This window comes from Gossypium hirsutum, chromosome A06 (assembly GCF_007990345.1).
Source record: "Gossypium hirsutum isolate 1008001.06 chromosome A06, Gossypium_hirsutum_v2.1, whole genome shotgun sequence".
NCBI lineage: Eukaryota > Viridiplantae > Streptophyta > Magnoliopsida > Malvales > Malvaceae > Gossypium > Gossypium hirsutum.
This window is the reverse complement of record NC_053429.1, coordinates 97543019-97559810: the sequence shown is the minus strand read 5'-3', so window position 1 is coordinate 97559810 and position 16792 is coordinate 97543019. Positions and strand designations below refer to the sequence as shown.

General features: G+C 34.6%; 1 non-coding gene across 1 annotated transcript; it reads right to left on the bottom strand.

The window, feature by feature from the left end:
• Nucleotides 1–13513: 13513 nt before the first annotated feature.
• LOC121231566 (small nucleolar RNA R71) lies at nt 13514–13620 on the bottom strand. Its single transcript, XR_005929624.1, has one exon. It is a non-coding gene; the product is annotated as a small nucleolar RNA R71 (small nucleolar RNA).
• Between the last annotated feature and the right edge of the window lie 3172 nt (nt 13621–16792).

The window sequence follows — 16792 nt, the reverse complement described above, 5'->3', positions numbered from 1 at the left end:
ATACGGTAGAAATTGTAGAATGCCACTGCACTGGTCAAATTTGAGCAAATCTAAGCTCGTTGGTATCGATCTGATATAGGAACTGGAGGATAAAGTAAAAATATTTGTAATTGTTTAAAAGTAGCATCTAATAATCTAAAGTCTTATGAAAATTTAAAACGAATGGATATAGAATTTACCATAGGCAACCGAGTATTTCTAACATTCTTTCCTTGGAGAAAAGTGCTACGTTTCGGGAAAAAGGGAAAACTGAGTCTGAGAGTTGTTGGACCATTTGAGATTACTGAGAGAGTTGGCCCTACAGCAGACAGATTAATGTTGCCCTCAGAACTTGAGAAAATTCATAATGTCTTTCATGTTTCAATGTTGAAATGATACCATCCAGACCCTTCACATGTAATCACTCCCTGTAAGATTGAGACACAACCGGACTTATCGTATTCTAAAGAACCAATCAAGGTTTTAGCACATGAAGTAAAAGAACTTCAGAATACGAAAGTACCACTAGTTAAAGTCTTATGAAATTGTCATTAGGCAAAAGAAGCTACGTGGGAAACTGAGGACTTAATGAGATCACAGTACCTACATCTATTTACTGGTAAGAAATTTTAGGGACAAAATTCCCTAAGGGAGAGAGCTCTAACAACCCTATTTTTAGTGGTGTCAGAAATAGTGGTTTCGAGACCATAATTTTGATGAAATATTTCGTGAATATTACTCAATTAGTATAATTTTAAGGTCTGTAAAGTCATTAAAATTTGGTTGAGAAAGTTTATTGTTTGAATAGCTTAATAATTAAAAAGGACTGAATTGTAAAAATTGCAAAAGTTGAGTACCTAAATTAAAGGGATTAAAAAGGCAATTTAACCATGGAAAATTAGTTAGTGAGTTTTGATGGAATTATGTTTAAATAAGTGAATTAATTACGCTTAATTATGATTTATTAAAGCTTAATTAAGAAAATTGAAGTATTTGCAAAAATGTCATAAGTATATGTATTAAATTAAACCTAAAATTTAAAGGAAACTTTCATTTTCACTTCATCTTATCTTGGGCAAGAAAGGAAAAGCTAGGGCTTTCAACTTTAAATTTTAAACCTTGATTTGGTAAGTCTATTAATGCCTGTTTTTATAATTTTTATGTTTTTGAGTTTGTATCAGTTTACTCCATCTAAATCGAAGACCAATTTGTGAAACTGTTCAATGTTATAAAAGTTTCCATTGATGAATGAGGATGTTTCCTAAAGCTTTTGATGAAATATGGAACTTTGTTGATAGATTAGATTATTTTGAGAAGTGATTTTGGATGATTTTGATGTTTAGGGACTAAACTTATTAAATGTCAAATTTTTTGTAATTGAGGTGAAATTATTGCAAATAGGAGTTGATAGGAAGATAGGGAATAATCGGCTAACATCGGTGTTAAGGAAAAATAGATAATTTGCACGATTAGGGCCTAGGGATTAAATTGAAAAAAATGAAAGATTGAGGGGTAAATATGTAAATTTACCAAAAGTGACTCAATTGCTTCAAATGGACTATTAATTTGTTATTCAAATCAATGGAATGAAATTATTATTTTTAGATCAAGAACGTGCCGATAATCGTGGAGTAGTCCTTGTACTTTAGGATATTCTGCAAAACAGTTCGATAAGTTCATATGCTTAATTATACTCTTAAATGCTTACATTCTTTTTAATATGTTAATGAACACTGTATCATATACTGGAAGTACGCTCTATCGAGCCAAATCTTACTATTATATTGAATGAAACTCAACCAAGCAAATCATACCGTTATACTGAATGGAGCTTAACTGAGTAACTCTTAATGTTTCACTGACTGATGTTTAAATCAATCAAATTTTACTATTATACATAGTGAAGCTCAAATGAGTAGAAAACTATGTCATACTGATGAAACGTTCAATCGAGCAATGCTCACCGAGTATACTGAACTACTAAATTTGTTGTGATTATTGTTATAAACTGCGTATAATGGAAATCTCTAAGCTTAAGTTTATTGAATCTATGTTGGAATGAAAAGATTATAAATTTCTAAACAAACTTGCTAAGCTATATTTAAGCTTACCTTTAAATTGTTCATTTTGTAGAGCACATTTCGAAGGCTAAGAAGATTGGGTCGACGCTAGAAATCACACTATCTGAGAACCTTGGTAGACTTAACTTCTCAGTTTTGGTATATGGCATGTAGTAGGACCTTATGTATTGTCTTGTGAAATGCCTAGCTTTTGAGTAGTATATTTTGATATGTTATGCATTTGTACAACTTGTGAACTCTTACTTATTACTTAAATGTGTTTGAAATGTCATAGTGTAAATGTATACTATGAGTCAACTTGAGCCTATAATGAAATGGATATATATTTATAGTGTTAGATGTGTTTATAGCTACAAGTTGGGATTGAATTGTGATGGAATACATTGAGGCGTCTAGGTTGATAAATGCTTGATGCATAGAGTGAATATGTGATTATGTTAAAGTGTGTTTGAAGTTGAATTGCATTTCCTATATGTGTAATTGAAAGTGTGTAGGTACCTATGCCATAAGGGTGTGAAATTGAGCAAGAAATAGGTAAATTTTAGCTCACACGACCTGAGAAATAGGCGTGTGACTCGGCCGTATGCCTACGACACTGCCTTGTGTCACCTGATGGTCCCTTGTATTCAAGTTAGTGAGTTACATGGCCTAACACACGGCCTGACACACGGGCATGTGGGGCAACTTCGAGAGTTACACAACCTAGCTCACGGGCATGTGACATGGCTGTTTGACTTAACTCAAAGAGTTACACGAGTGAGGACATGTGCTGGGACACAGCCGTGTGTCCCTTATTTTCAAATTTTGCTACTTTTCCTAAATTTTTCTAAATTGATTCAAATTGGTCTCGAATTGTTTCTAATCTATTTTTAGGACTTCAAGAGCTCGATTTAGGGACAGTATACACGTGAATGAATGGTTTATGAGGTGATTATAATATTGAATGATATAATGTTCAAATATTTTTGATTGTTTTGTAATAATCTGTAACCTTAATCGAGTAACGGAGACAGGTTAGGGGTTTTACATCTACAGAATTGAGACCTGATCAAAAAGTCATGTTGCTAGATGGTTTGATGAGATCTAAGAAGGTGTTGGGAGTGGAAAATTTTTGACATCAAGGGCATCAACCCTTCTATTTTCATGCATAAGATTTTGTTGGAATATTTCCATAACAATTCTATCAAACAGCAGAGAAGGTTGAACCCAATCATGAAGGAAGTTGTCAAGAATGAGATCCTCAGGTGGCTCGATGCTGGAATTATATAACCTATTTCAGATAGTTCATGGGTGAGCCTTGTATAATGTGTACCAAAGAATGGAGGTATCACTATAGTTAGCAACGATAACAACGAGCTTATACCAACTCGTACTGTTAAGGAACGGAAAGTATGCATAGACTACCGCAAGCTTAAAAAGGCAACTAGAAAGGACCATTTTCCCTTGTCATTCATCGATCAAATGTCTGATAGATTAGCTGGGAAAGCCTTCTACTATTTCTTGGATAGGTATTCAGAGTATAACCAGATTTCCATAGCTCCCAGTGACCAAGAGAATACCACTTTCATATGTCCATATGGAACTTTCGCATTTAGAATAATGCCATTTGGGTTGTATAATGCCCCAACAACATTTCAGTGTTGCATGATGGAAATATTCTCACACATGGTGGAAAACTTTCTGGAAGTTTTCATGGATGATTTAACTGTGTTTGGAAATACCTTTGAGAGCTACTTGAAGAACATAGAATTGGTTCTTTTTCGGTATGAAGAAACTAATCTTGTTTTAAATTGGAAAAAATTCCACTTCATAGTTTGTGAAGGCATTGTTTTTGGAACACAAAATATCACAGCAAGGGATTGCAGTAGACAAAGCAAAAATTGAGGTGATTAAAAAATTGCTGCCTCCCACCACTGTAACAAGTATCAAGAGTTTGTTAGGCTATGTTTGAATTTATAGAAGATTTATTAAGGATTTATTAAATATATCCAAACCCCTTTCTTCTTTGTTAGAGCATAATAGACCCTTCAATTTTGATGAACCTTGCTTGCGAGCATTTGAAGAATTAAAGAAGCAATTGGTGATAGCACTTATTGTAATACCACTGGAGTAGACACTGCCATTTGAACTTATGTGTGATGCCAGCGACTTTGTTGTAGGTGTAGTGTTGGAGCAAAGGAAAAACAAAGTATTTCATGCTATTAAGCATCAAAGTGCCAAAAGCACATCAACCATCAAGGCATCAAAATAACATAAGTTTCACAAATTCAAAGCAACATAACATGCCAATATCATTAACTAAACAATAGACATAGTCCACCTATACATGGCATTATAACCATGACCAAAGCCTCAAAATCTATCGATAAAATTGATGGATAGTGTGATGGATCCTCGACTAGTTTCCAACCCGATCGAGCTTCCGATAATCTATAAAGTAAGAGAAAGATATGTAACAACATGTTTTCAATGAAATCAGAACAGTGGTTTTGGGACCACAAATCTTCAGTCAAAAACTTTATTTTATTATTATTTTATGGTCTACAACATGATAATATTATCATATAAAAATTTCGTTAAGAAATTTTACTGTTTATATGTTCAATTTAATAAAAATGACTAAATCGCGTAATGTGCAAAAGTTGAGTTCTAATAGCTAAAGGTATTAAATAGCTATAGGACTTTAAAGTGGAGGTCCTTATATGGTAATTAGACCAATTGTATGTTAGTGGATGATAATGGTTTGGCCATATTGAAATTTGAATGAATTATTACGGTTAATTTTGGAAATTAGTAACTAAAGTTAGAATTAGTTAAATAAAACAAACAATTAAGATCCATTATCATCATCTTCCACTGAATTTGAAAAGAAAACCTAGCCATGGAAGCTTGAAGTTTCGGCAAGCTTATTTCGTCCAATTTGCATGTGTTTTTAATCATTTTTAATGATTTTTATGTTTCCGGGATCATTGTAGCTTAATCTAGCTAGCCCAATGACTAATTTGTGAAACTATTAAACTATTAGGGTTTTACCATTGATGAATAGATATGATTTTTGAATTTTTATGATATAAAATGAATGGTTGTTGTTAGATAAACAACTTTTGCAATGGAATTTTTGATGAAATTATCAATTAGGGGCTAAATTGAAAAATGCAATAAATTCGTGGTAAAATTTGTGAATTTGTGAAATATATGGGCTGCTATTAGCATGTATAAAAATCGGCTAGGCTTGGGTAGGGGTAAAATTGTATGAATTTCATTTTCCGAGCCTAGGGACGAAATTGCCAAAAAATTAAAATTATAGGGGAAAAATGATAATTTTGACAAAAATATATGTTGGACTAAATTGAATGAAATATATATTAAATTGAGTTAAATTTATCCGTATAGATCCAGTCAAACCTCCTACGGAGTTAGATCGAGGCAAAGAGAAAATCTCAGATTAATCGCCTCCGTATCTACATATACTCATCGAGGTAAGTTCATGTAATTAAATTGTGAATTTATATGTTTTAATTGAATTATATGTATGTGATTTGTATAATTTCCATGTATAAATACCAATCACATATCCGACGACGTACGACCATTACCAAGTATCGTTTGAACCTTAGGAATTCGTAGGATACAAATGACATGTCATTAGGGATTATCGATTGCAGCTCGTGAGAGCTTACTGATTCTCAACTCATATGAGTTTACTGATTTATAGGTCTTGAGACATACCGATCCATAGCTCATATGAGCATACATGTATAGGAATTGATTGATTACAGTTATATGATTTAGCACACTATGTGTGAGTTATCCCGGGTATCCAATGACATTCTAAATGGTTCAACGGGCATTATTCTGATACGAGATAATAAGAGTTGGATACGAACTATTACAGGTATATACATGAATTATATGGAAATGTTATTACTTTGTATATATATGAACATGAAATGGATGGTAAATGTATATGAAACTTGATTAGTTGTTGTGTTCATCCATGATTATTGGTTATTATATGTGTTTTACATGGCAACATGTTGATGAATATGTGCTTAGGAATTTAGCCAAATTGTGTTGGGATATGCTATGTTTACTTACCTAAATTGTGACAAAAATGGTAAGTTAAATTCTATGTCATACGAACTTAATAAGCTTAAATGCTTATTCTGTGTTATATTCTGTGTTTTATAGTGAATTGGAAGCTCATTCGGGTTAGAAGCTTGTCGGAGCTATATCACACTATCCATCGGCTCTTTTGGTACTTTCAGTTGGTTTAATTTTGGTTATAATGGCATTTATAGGTTATTTTGGCGAATATTGGCCTATATGCTTTGTTGATAATTTGACCATTTGTTTCACTAGTGTTTTGGCACTTTGATGATAGTATGAGTTTAGTATATGATATGTAAATACTTGCATGTTTGGATTGCTATGCTTGAATTATGGATGATGAGAACTACGACATGAATGTGCATATTGTATAAGTGCTTTGTGATAGAATGAAAATGTGGTAAATAGACACTTTTGTGGATATGATTTATATGGTCATTTGATGCTAGTCTTAGAATGGTGTTTCGGTACCAAATAGTATGTTTTAATGATTGATCTACATGGTAAGCTTTGGTGCAAATATGCATATATTTTAGTTGATCAATTGGTTATATGGATCACATGGTTAATCATCTTTATAAATTGTCATTTGAGGTGCGTAAGGGCATATTTGTTGTATGTGATCATACCATTTGTGTAAGGCTAGAAAATGAATGGTTTTGGTGCCGTAATATGGCTTGCTTATATGCATAATGTTGGGTGTGGGTTTATGCCAAATAGGGTGTAATATCCTGAATTAGGGCCTAATCGGAATATTAGTTTCGTGACCACAAATCTGAGATAGAAATAATTATTTTATAATTATTTTGGTGTTTATGATATGATTGCATGATTGTGTGAAAATTTCGTGATGAAATCCTATGCCTAAAGTGCTTAAATTGAAATTAGGGACTAAATCGAATAATTTGCAAAACTTGCATTCTAGGAGTTTCTAGTATGAAATTGTTTTGGAATATTAATGAGGAGGTCTTAAATAGCAATTTGACCAATTTCTAAGTCTATGGACAAAAATTGGACATGAATGGAATTTTTGGAAAGTTTAGTAGTAAGGGCGTTTTGGTCATTTAGTTATTAAAATGAATTAAAAACAAAATTAAAAGCCAATTTTTTTCCATCTTCTTCATTAGGCCGAAATTTCAAGGGTTCTCCACATTTAGGGTTTTTTTCCAAGCTTTCAAGCTCCATAGTAAGTGATTCCAAGCCCCGTTTCTAATGTTCTTTACGTTTTTAGAATCCCGGTAGCTCGATTAAGCTTATGCTAGCAATAATTCAACCTAGGGTTCATATTTGGAAAAAATACCAATAGGTGAAATTTATGTATTTTGGTGTTTTATGATAGAATATTAGGTTTTAAATTATGTTAGACAACTTGTACTACTCGGTTTTAAGCGAAAACGAGTAAAAGGGCTTAATCGATAAAAATACCTAATAGTCATAAGTACATGTTAGAGTGTGAATTTGATGTTGCCATAGCAGGGAAAAATGATCAGCATGTCATAAAACATAAGAATAAGGGATGAAGTTTAATTCCTGAGCCTAGGGGCAAAAGTGTAATTATGCAAAAGTTTAGGGGCAAAAATGTAATTTTGCCAAAGTTTGTATTAAATGTTGTTTTGATGAATGTATGTATTAAATAATATTAATTTGGCATTATAGATCAAGAGAAACGAGATTCAAGTCGCGATCAAGGGAAAAATAAAGTTTACGATGAATAGGCTCAATCGCTGATAATTTTGTACCGGGGTAAGTTCATGTGTAAATGTCGTAACATAATTGTCATTTTAAGTAACTTAATGATATTTATATGATATGATGATTATTATTATAAAATATTATGCTTTGTGGTTATTGTTGAGTAATATGCAAATTATGTTTATTACTTGTTAAATATGAATTGCTACCGAGTATCAGTTTCAATATTCCGTGGAAGACGGTAAAGATGTGTGATAGAGGAAAAAGCCCGTTTCAACCTTGGGAATAGATTAGAATACAAGTGACATGTCACTAGGATATTAGAGTTGCGAACTCATTGAGTTGAGTCTGAGTTTGTGAGATGTAACTAGGCATTCGAGCTTGTTGAGTTGAGTCCGAGTTCACTTATGGATGCGAACGCCCGAGCTCGTTGAGTTGAGTCTTAGTTCACTTATGGGCGGGTTACATGGTAGCTTGGCTACATAAGTTCCGTAGGCTATTGAGTTTGTCTAGCTGCGGGTATGACTCTTATGTTCATGAGAATAGCATATTCGAATTATATTTCGATGTGTTCAACGGGTGAATCTTACGTGAATAAGAAGAAGGCCTAAAACGAAGGTGACATGCTGGTAAGTGTGGTAAATGAGAAAATTTGACAGGTATGTGCTTAAACCCTCGGGTTGAAAACTTGGTATGATGAAATCGTAGAAAGATATTAAATGTAAATGAAACATGAATGTCTTGGTGTTGTTTATGCAAATGATGTTTTATGTGAGATTATGTCATTATGTTACTTGTTATTTTCATGTGAACTTACTAAGCATTTGTGCTTACTCCCTCCTTTTCTTTCATTGTAGTTTTGACAAGCCGGCTTGAGAATCGGGATAGGTCGAAGACTCGTTCACACTATCCGAAGGCTTAAATTGGTAAAATGGCTTGTATATTTTGAATGTGGCATGTATGGCAAAACACTCACTTTGTGTAATTGATCTTATGATATGGCTATGGTTTGGTAAGAAAAGGGTTTGTAAATGATTAGCCATTGGAATGGCCAATCTAAGTCATATTTGATGTTATGTATGTTTAAAATGCTACTTAGTCCATGAAAATCCTTAGTAAAGAAATTTGTCATAAAATAGAATCTGACAGCAGCAGTGATGTAAATTTGAAAAATCACTAAAAATAGTAGAAATGGAATTAAATGTTGAGTAAGTTATGAAATTGAAGCTTAATTAGTATATTTTCATATGGTTTGAACAAAACAGGTATATAAATTATATTTTATGAGATATTTGAATTTTTGTGAAATAGGGCCAGAGTGATTTCTGGATCCCCTGTTCTGACTTTAAAAATTCATCATAAATTGAAAACAAATAATTAGAAGTCCTTCTTCATATGTACAGATTACTTATTGAGTCTAGTTTTAAGAGAAAGAAACTTAATAGTCATTGAAATTCTGTACAGAGAGATATCTGATTCATAATATATAGAGGTCAGAGCAGTCAAACCCTGAAACAGGGGATACTTTAACTAATAAAATGTACTAATTGGATTGACCAAAAATTCTAGAAAAAAATTAGTAAATATATAAATGAGTCTGGTTTCAGGGAAAATTTACAAAATTGGATTTCGAGTTTCAGAACTCGAGATAGGAATTTTTAAGCGACTGTGACACAGATTGCTAGCTTGACTGGAAATTTTAAAAATAAATTGTTTGAGCTGTTTAAGTAATGAATTAAGTCTGTTAACACCTCGTATTCGACTCCGGCGATCGTCTCGGGTACGGCGCATTACATAGGGTGAGAAATATGGCTTGCAAAATGGCCTATTTTACAAGTGTGTATTCCATGGAGCTTTCAAAGGGTTGCAACTCAGGCTGTTACACGGCTTAGCACAAAACCTAGCACACGGGCGTGTGAGGTTATTTCGAAGGGTACACAACCTAGCACATAGGCATGTGGCTTGGCTGTGCGACCAAGTCAGAGAGTTACATAGGCACAAACACGAGCTGGGACACGGCCGTGTGTCCCTAACTCAAATGCCTACATGGCCTGGCCACACAACTGTGTGATCCCTACAGTTTTAAAAATTTTTAATGTTTTTCAAAAAATTCTCTGAGTTTCTGATTTAGTCCCGACTTATTTCTAATACATATTTTGAGCCTTGAGGGCTAGTATATAGGACAATATGAATGCTTTTTTTTGGTTTTTAATATGAATATTGATATGTTATGAAATGTTTGATATTCTATTTGTTTTTACTATAAACTCTGGTAATCCTCTGTAACCTTGTTTTGGTGACGAATACGGGTTAAGGGTGTTACAAGATAACCACATAAGCAATGAATGCTTAGTAAGCTCGTATAAATTTTAAACATAGCACTCCATTTCAATAATGAACATTATAGGTTAAGTATAAACCTATACCAATCCCTCAATAATTATCGAACCATAATCATCAACTCACAATGCTTCAGTATCCTAACATAGTAGTATTTCATAAGACTTGAACCCTTCCATTTATTTCCTTTCCATTGCTTTTACATACTTTAGCTTAAATAACAACATCAATTCATTAATTAGCATATTTGTTCATAAACTAGGTATATTCATCTTTGTATAATACAAGACATAAGCATAACATCAACCATGACTATGAGCTAGTGCATTTAACATATCTCTTTTGAAATCAACTGCATGATAAATCATTTCATAAGAAATTACATACTTTAATTTATACCACCTTTTCATGTACATAAGCATATTACTAATTGAACGCTTACCATCTCAATGTATATCATTAAGACTAAGCATGATATAATCCAATCATAACCTTGGCACAAGCCTAAGCACACCAACAACACATGTTAATTAATTTAAACATAATTCATGTGAATTTAACATGGTTAACCTTTACACTTGAGCATGATTCAATTGGATTTATCATCCATCATAACATAACATGCTTTTCATGTAGCTCACAATTTCAATGTATTTCATACATACATGTCCTGGTTCATATTTAACACATACTGGAAACACAAAAATTTATATACTTTTTCATACCCTTTTTAACTTAAAACCAGGCTATTCCGGTTAAATTCTTGTTGAAAAATAATTAAATATTATAAAATAATTAAATTATGTTAAAAATATGAGTATTATGAATTTTAATTAATTTTATAGTTAATTTAGATTAAATTTGGTTATTTTTGACAGAATTACACAATTGGAGAAAAAGGGCCTAGTGAATACTGTGAGAAGAACAAAACCGAGAGTAATTTGAAGTATCGAGGCCAATTAATTTCCAGCCAAGATGGTCCAGAAATGTGTATTAATTCATAATTAAATTAATTTTAATTTATTTCCTATTTAATTTAGGTTAAATAAATTAATTTTAATTAACTATGAAGAAAGGGCCTAGTGAACCGCACCGGTTGAACCGAATGGAGTGAGCCGAACCAGCCACTAATTGGGCTGACCATAACCGTCCATTGGCTGACCCAAATCAGAAAATTAGCTGATAAAATATGCTTGCAGAAAGGTCCTTGAAAAAGCTCCAAATTACTTTCAAACCCCACCTTTATTTTAGGCTTTGTAGATTTGCCCCAGCCTATTTTTAGCAAGGTTGAAAGCTTCAACTTTGCCATGTGTGTGTCCGGCCATGGGAGGGCTCTCTTGGCTGCTGAATTTGCTATTTTTAGCAGCCCTATTCAGCTATAAAAGCCACCCTATGCTGCCCATTTCAAAGCATCCCTCAACATCCCTCATTCCACAACATTCTCTCATCCTCTCTTCACTTCTCTCAAAGTTTCCTCTCCATTTTTCCATCCCATTTTCCCTTCCTCTTGTGCCGATTTCCTCTCTTTAGAAAGAGGTGTTCTTCATCCATCTTGGGCAGCAATCAAGGATTCATATAAGCCTTGCTCGGCGAAGACAACGGAGTCTAAGAACGTAGCAACAATCAAGCTGCAGAGAAACACTGGATTTGCTTTTTGTTCCCTTTCTTTTTAATTTTTGTTGTTTTTATAATGAACATATCTATGAAAAATATTGTTGTTGAAATGGTTATTTTAATCAATTTAGCTTGAATTTAATTCGTGTTGGGTTGATTATATTTTGCCTGCTTGAATTATTAAATTAGTGTTTATGCTGTTATAGGCCTCAGTGAAATGCTTGATTAAGTAAAATCATGCTTAGGTTATCTGACATTATAATTGTTTAGATAACTAAAGAATTAATTGTTTAAACAGATTGAAATTGCAATTAATGGACTTAGTACTTAATCAGTGCATGTTTAGTTCTTCTAATGTAACTGAAAATTAAATCAGCATTGTATTTGGCGATACATATGCCTTGCATAACTTGCAAGATTGTTGTGATTAAATTGTTTCAAGGTATGGCTACTTTGTTACTTCACATAATCTTTTACATGTTTATTAAGTTGAATTAATCAGTTGAATCGACATAGGAATATGCGAGAGATAATTTAATTCAATAAGTATGTATGTGCGATAGCATGTTTACTTTATTAAATCTATTTAGTCAGTTGAATTGGCATAGGGATATGTTCAAGAGATAAATGGAATTCTTTTATTTAGTAAATATGTTCATAAGTTAGCAAATTATTGGGTTGCCGTGAATTTATTCATAACAGCATAAGCACGAATTAAATATTTCTAAGTTAAAAAGGTATAATTAATCTAACACAATTATATCGTCTTGATTAAATCTTAATTGAAATCGTGCACTAGAACTCTTTTATTTTATTTAAATTGTTTGTTTAGTTTTAAAATCTTAGTTTATAAATCACTCTTTTCAAACCAAAATTATTTTTACCTCACTAAAGTGTTTTAATTAATTTCATAGATATTGCTTTTTACAGTCCCTCTGGGTACGATAACCCGACATTTACTTGTCACTTTATTACTTGTTACGATTGTGTACACTTGCACATTTCCACCGTTACAAGTTTTTGACGCCGTTGCCGGGGACTGTTTTTAAAAAAAACATTATTTGTGAATTTATTTTTACATTTTGGTTCTTTTATTTTCCTGTTCAATTTTACTTACCTAATTAATTCTTCTCTGATTATTTCAGGTGTTTATGAGTATTGACCGAAGTATCGACTTACTCCCAGTGGACCCTGAAATAGAACGAACCTTTCGCCAATGAAAAAGACAAGCGAACCAGAGAAGGACTGAAGAGATGAATTTTGAGAATATCAATCAAGGAAACGGAGCAAACCTTGCTCAAAATCCTATCCTTATTGCTGATGATAGGGATAGAGCTTTACGACAATATGCTATGCCGGTTTTTGATGACCTTAATGCAGGTAATAGAAGACCCGAGATCAAGGCACAACAATTCGAGCTGAAGCCAATCATGTTCTAGATGCTTCAGACAGCGGGCCAGTTCAGTGGAATGCCTACTGAAGATCCTCATCTTCATTTAAGACTGTTTATGGAGGTGAGAGACTCTTTCAAGCTAGTCGGAGTACCCGAAGATGCATTACGATTAAAATTTTTCCCGTACTCGCTGAGGGACAGAGCTCGAGCCTGGTTAAACTCACTACCACCGAACTCGATTTCTACATGGCAAGTGTTTGCAGAGATATTTCTTATGAAGTATTTCCCTCCTAGTAAGATTGTTAAGCTGAGAAATGAGATTACTGCTTTCCAACAAATGGATGATGAGTCCTTGTATGAGGCATGGGAAAGATTCAAATAGTTATTACGAAAGTGACCTCATCACGGAATTCCGCATTGCATCCAACTTGAGACATTTTACAATGGTCTCAACGCTCACCCAAGGATGGTAGTAGATGCTTCTGCTAATGGTGCTATCATATCTAAGTCTTACAATGAGGCTTATGAAATCATCGAAAGGATCGCCAGTAACAATTACCAGTGGCCAACCAATCGAGCAACGTCAGGAAGACGAGCTGCTAGAATCCATGAAATGGACACTCTCACTTCACTTACATCCCTGGTATCTTCGATATCTTCAATGTTAAAGAATTTTACCACTAATGGGTCTAACAGTTTTGCAGCTCAACCACCTAACCAATATGAGAATATAGCCTGTGTCTATTGTGGGGAAGGACATGTGTTTGAAGAATATTCGTCAAACCTAGAATCCATGTACTACATAGGTAATCAGAACCAGAATCGAGGAAGGCAAGGGCTGCAATCCAACATTTACAACCCATCATGGCGAAATCACCCCAATCTTTCTTGGAGTAACCAAGGGGCTGGAGGCAGTAACAACTACGCCTAACCTAGACCAACCCAGCCGCCTAGTTTTTTACAGCAAGTTCAGAAACCAATTCAGGTTGAATTGTCGAATAGCTTAGAGAATTTATTGAAGGTATACATGGCGAAGAATGACGACACTCTAAGGAATTTGGAGAATCAAGTGGGTCAGCTTGCTACTGAACTTAGGAACCGTCCACAAGATGCTCTACCTAGTGATACGGAAAATCCAAGAAATCCAGGGAAGGAGCATTGTAAAGCACTAACATTGACGAGCGGGAAAACGGTAGAGCCTAACATCATTGAAGCTGAAAAGGAGCATGCTGAAGCTCAAGATTTGGAAGAAGTTCAACCGAGTGTTGAAGTTCCAGTTCCACTAGAACCAGAACCTGTAAGACCTGAAAAGGTAACCTTAGAACCAGCCAACTCTGATCAGCCAACCTCTTCGTTAGCAGTAGAATTGCTGGCAAAGAGAAATCAACCAGTACCAACTCCAGTATATAAACCTCCATCACCTTACCCTCAAAGACTCCAGAAGCAAAAACAGGAGGTCCAATTCAAGAAGTTCCTTGACGTACTCAAGCAACTACATATCAACATCCCGTTGGTTGAAGCACTTGAACAAATGCCAAATTACGTAAAATTCATGAAAGGTATCCTATCCAAGAAGCGAAGACTTGGAGAATTTGAGACGGTAGCTTTGACAAAGGAATGCAGTGCATATCTTCAAGATAAATTACCCCTAAGCTGAAGGATCCTGGGTGTTTTACCATACCATGCAACATTGGAGCAGCTTATTGTGGTAAGTCACTATGTGACTTGGGCGCAAGTATCAACTTGATGCCTATGTCGATATTTAAAAAGTTGGGGATAGGTGAAGTTAGACCTACTACGGTTACACTTTAGCTAGCAGATCGATCCTTAGCACATCCAGAAGGAAAAATCGAGGATGTATTGGTACGTGTAGATAAGTTTATATTTCCTGCTGATTTTGTAATTTTAGATTTCAAAGTAGACAAATAAGTACCAATTATCCTGGGGAGACCGTTCCTAGCAACCAGAAGGACACTTATTGATGTGCAAAAGGGCGAACTTACTATGCGCGTTCAGGACGATCATGTAACATTTAACGTTTTCAAGTCAATGCGATTTCCTGACGCAATAGATAATTATTCTGCAGTATCTAACTTAGAGGATTTCATAGTGGAGAAGGAACTCAACTCTGTTGAGGATCCTCTGGAAAGAATTTTGACATTAGATCCTCCAAGTGATGTAGAGGAGGATGAAAACTTAGCTTTGCTAGAAGCTAATCAAAAGGGATTTAATCCACAATCCTGTTTTGAGTCATAAGATTTAGTGGAGAGAGATTACACACTGCCAAAAGCGTCAATCGAGGAGCCACCTAAACTAGCAAGGTATTACCTTCTCATTTAAAATATGTTTATTTAGGTGACGCTTCTACTCTTCCTGTGATTGTTTCAGCTGAATTAACTACTGAGTAAGAAGAGAAACTTATCTTAGTTTTGAAACAATTTAAGAAGGCTATCGGATAGACCATAGCCGATATTTGCGGTATTAGTCTATCTGTATGCATGCACAAGATCATCCTGTAAGATGGTGAAAAAGGGATGATCGATGGACAACGAAGGCTAAACCCCATCATGAAGGACGTAGTGAAAAAAGAGATTATCAAGTCATTCGATGTAGGTATCGTTTACCCCATTTCAGACAGTTCATGGGTAAGTCAGTTCAGTGCGTACCAAAGAAAAGAGGTATCACGGTCATAGAGAATGAGAATAACGAGTTGATACCGACTAGAACAGTTACGGGATGGAGAATCTGCGTCGATTACCGGAAGCTGAACAGGGCAACTAGAAAGGATCACTTCCCTTTGCCGTTCTTAGACCAGATACTGGATAGACTCGCAGGGTGAGATTACTACTGTTTTCTCGATGGATACTCGGGGTACAACCAGATTACGGTAGCACCAAAAGATCAACACAAGACCACATTCACTTGCCCGTACGGTACATTTGCATTTAGACGCATGCCATTTGGTTTATGTAATGCACCTGCTACATTTCAAAGATGTATGATGTCTATTTTCACTGACATGGTTGAGAAATTTTTGGAAGTTTTCATGGACGAATTTTCAGTGTTTGGAGATACGTACGATGATTGCTTAGCTAATCTGGCTAAGGTACTTAGGCGATGCGAAGAAATAAACCTAGTACTTAATTGGGAAAAGTGCCATTTTATGGTACGAGAAGGTATCATTCTGGGGCATTGGATAACAAGACATGGGATCGAGGTAGACAGAGCAAAAGTAGATGTTATTGAGCAACTCCTACCTCCAACATCTGTAAAGGGTGTTAGGAGCTTTTTGGGCCACACCGGGTTCTATCAAAGATTTATCAAAGACTTCTCAAAAGTTGCTAAACCTTTATGCAAATTATTGGACACGATATTCAAATTTAATGAGGAATGCTTAAAAGCTTTCAATGACTTGAAGAATTGATTAGTCACGGCACCCATAATTGTCACACCAGATTGGGACTTGCCATTTGAATTGATGTGTGACGCAAGTGACTTCGCAATAGGAGTTGTCATGGGCCAGCGAAGGAACAAAGTTTTTCATCCCATCTACTATGCAAGCCGAACTCTAATAGGAGCTTAG